The sequence below is a fragment of the Cricetulus griseus genome, chromosome X (assembly GCF_003668045.3).
Source record: "Cricetulus griseus strain 17A/GY chromosome X, alternate assembly CriGri-PICRH-1.0, whole genome shotgun sequence".
Classification (NCBI taxonomy): domain Eukaryota; kingdom Metazoa; phylum Chordata; class Mammalia; order Rodentia; family Cricetidae; genus Cricetulus; species Cricetulus griseus.
The window spans coordinates 25,489,664-25,493,439 of record NC_048604.1 but is presented as its reverse complement, the minus strand read 5'-3'; positions in this window follow the sequence as shown (position 1 = coordinate 25,493,439).

The window sequence follows — 3,776 nt, the reverse complement described above, 5'->3', positions numbered from 1 at the left end:
AGAATAATAACACACCCTGTCCTTTCTTTTCAATAATTTAAGTATATGCCAAGTCTTGTATATTGTAGATAATACAGTTCAGTGAACTGCAAATGCCTTTTAAACACAACGCTAGTCCTGTAATAGGAGCATCTCGCCTATGTCAAAGCTGAAAGTGGATATTGTAGATAACAAGTGCTTTAAAGTGAGGATTGGGAAACAGAGTCCCTTCGAGTATTTTTGCTTCCTGTATTTACAAATGAGAAACAGTTTAAAGCACAATGATGACTTTACAAGATTAATGTCAATTCTTGCCACATGTAAATAAAAGCAGTCTTCATTTGTTTTGGTCAAAAGCAACATTTCTGTGAATTATTTGATAGCTACTGAGAGTCCAGTGTCTTGCTTGATTTCATGGTGGGAAGTTATTTGGTGTGCAGATCTGAAGTAATTGTGATGCCTTAGGCTTCTTTGGGATTTATGAAGTTGTGTATGAAAAGAAGCCCTAGATAAAGAGAAAAGAGTATTTGTTTAAATTTGAAATCGACCTTCTTGCCTAGAGTTCTTCTGTTAAGACAGTTAAATCTTTGGACCAGTGGGGTGTGGCAGCGCATACTTTTCATTCCAACACTTGAAAGGTGGAGGCAGGGCGATCAGGAGCTTAATATTTGGCTACAGGACACGCTGCTTCAAAATGCAAACAAAACTCATAGACCAAACCAGTTTACAAGCCTATGGCTTCCAATAGGCTCTAAATGTTTACTGTATTTGATGTTACAGGTTTGGGGATTATGTTGGATTTCCAGTGAAATGATGAAATGAAATAGATTTCTCTTTTCACACATCTCTGCCCTAGTCGGTTTTTTTTTTTTTTTTTTTTTTTTTTTTTTTTTTTTTTTTTTTTTTTTTACTACAAGCAGAAGTTTATTTGGAAGGGAACCTTCGGTGGCTGCATCTCATGATCAACTGATTTGTAATTAGGTAACCCTACAGAAGCTTGTGGTTTCATTCATTTTCAGCAATTAGGAGACATTGAAATCTAAGTAAGAGTCGGGACATCTGCAGGGTTTTCGTCTCCCATTTGTATTTTCATGGCTTTTGTGATTGATAGTATGCCATGTTGCTTCAGGCCTCACAGAATTCATTCACTCAAGGAACATAATAGGGCAGAGAAATAAAAACACCTGTTTCTTGTCTTCAGGCAGTTCAATGTCCATTTGGACAGGAAAAAACAGTAACAGTAAAAACAATAAGAAGAAAAATGTAGAGACAACGATGACTATAAAAATTGATAAATAGGTAAGTGAAGTTTCCCAATGTGTAGGTAGATTTGTATTCTTGTGGTACAATGAATCAGCACAAATACTCTGGTCCACAGTTTTCCTCAGGAAAACTAATACATTAGAAGTCTGGGTTTTTCCCGAATGCTGTGAGCTTGGTTCAGAATGAGTGAACTGCTGACAGAGCTGCTTTGTGCATACTGAGCATTTAACATGGATGCTTTGAGGATGCAAAGATGGTTATGATGACAGCGATGCATTGCAGGCATCTTGCTATGTGTTGAAATAACAGCATCACTAACTTGGAAGTACATTTAAAAAGTCTACTTTCAAGATAAAACAAAATATGTATGTTTAAATACAGTTTTTGATAGGGTGTCATGTAGTCCAGGCTGATCTCCAACTTGTGTAGCTGAAGATGACCTTGAAGTTCTGATCCTTCTGTCTGCACCTCCTGAATGCTTATATGAGAGGCAGGGCTCACCAATCTGACTTATGCAGTACCATGGCTTTAACCCAGGGCTTTGCGTGTGCTAGACAAGCGCTCTACCAACCAGTTACAGTCCCTAAAAATATTTAAAAAATTATTTTAGTTTGAATTTAGATTTCAATGCATGTTTTTTAAAATTATTCAAACTTTTATTGTTTCTTTTCATATTTCACATCATTTTCCCTTTTCCCCCCACCCCAGCCTGCCCTCCCTCCTAGCATCCTTCCTCCCAAAACAAAACAAAGTTTAAAAGAAAAACCAAAACCCAAACAAAGCAAACAAATAAATTTTAAAAGAAAAAATCAAAGAAAGCAAACAAAACAAAGAAAACAAACAAAAAAAACCAAAACAACAGCGTAAAGACTCTTGTAGTGGACATTCTCGTTGGTCTGGTGTGTCGCACAGTACACTGTTTAATTCTTTCATCTTTACTTTCAGTCCATGTTTTTAACTCTCTGAAATCTGCTCATTTGGGAATAACTAAACACATGAATGATATTTGTGTGCTCCTTTAGAAGAGTCTGTTTTGAAAAATGCTTTCTGAAATTATTACTGGTCTTTCACCTTTTAATGAAGTATTGGAAAGTTTTATTTTCCCAATTTGCATTTAAGTATTCATTTACAATACAGAGACATGCTGGTCTCCATCATGAGTTCCAGGTAAGCCAAGGCTACATTCCAAAAATAAACAAATAATTAAAATATAGAGACAGATGCTGTTAATAAACTAAAGCATTGATGAAAACTACTATACTGTATTGTAATGATTCCCTGGAAAAGTTAAGAACTTTTCTGATTTTTACTATTTTCAAACTTTCCAGCCCAGGGGCCTCTGTCCATCTTCTCTGGCTGAACTTTCCTCATCAAGTTGATTCCATTTTTTTCTTTCCTAACGTGAGTAGCTTTGTTATTAGCCAGTGTGTATTAGGTGCACATTTTACAGAAAGATCATACCCTTGTTACATCTAAAATGCTGTGGTAGGTATACAAGTCAAGGTAGAATAGAAAACATGCTGAATGAAAATGAGGACATGACTGCTCCTAGGTATGGTTAAGCAGAAGGGTTTTATTGTAGATACTAGAGAGCTCAGCCAGAGGCATCTGGTTTGGAAGGGTCCAGACTAAACAGGGCCATGCATGGGAGGAGAGAGAGAGAGAGAGAGAGAGAGAGAGAGAGAGAGAGAGAGAGAGAGAGAGAGAGAGAGAAATAGAGAGAGAGACCAGACAGACAGACAGACAGAGACAGAGACAGAGAGACAGACAGAGACAGACAGAGACAGAGGCAGAGAGAGAGAGAGAGAGAGACAGAAAAGAAGAGAGGAAGAAGCAGATGAGTAGAGAAGAGAGAGCCAAGAGGGCAAAGAGGCCAAGAGAAAGCCAGCCAGGAGCCAAGAGACCAAGAGAGAAGAACCAAGAGTACTCATGGCTAAAATGGCTGAAGCTGGGGAAGGGAAGCAAAGTCCAGCTCCTGGATTGGTTTAGGGTAGGAGGCCAGGTGAGAAGTGCTGGGAGGAGTCACAGGTACTAAGTGAGACGTGTCCCCAGGCTCTCTGGGACCTGACACATGCATTTCCAAGAATATATCTCTTTTGAAAAGTGTGTCAGTAAGCCCACAATACATATGACAGCTTATCAAATACTAGTCCATTTCTTCCGAAATTTGTTCTTAGACGAATAAGGCCAGTAGGGAGACGAGGTTAGGTAATTGTCTATTTGACTGAGACAGGCAAGGAGCCTTGTGGCAGTTCACAGGTAGAATAAATCTACAAAGAATATATCTGATGAAGCCACCTGGTATAAATAAAGGGCTGGATGGAAGATATTCTTTCTTTAGATACTACGGATTATTTGAAAATGTGAGAAACACTTTAAAACCTGTTATGAATGTTATGACATTAGACTATGTTTTATTTGATTCACTTTATTGAGCTCAGAATCCCAAGTCTATTAATAATAAAACCCAGATTTGCCCTTGAGTGTTTCAAGGTTACATGAAAACGGGTTTTCTTGTTAGGGTGCTATAAATT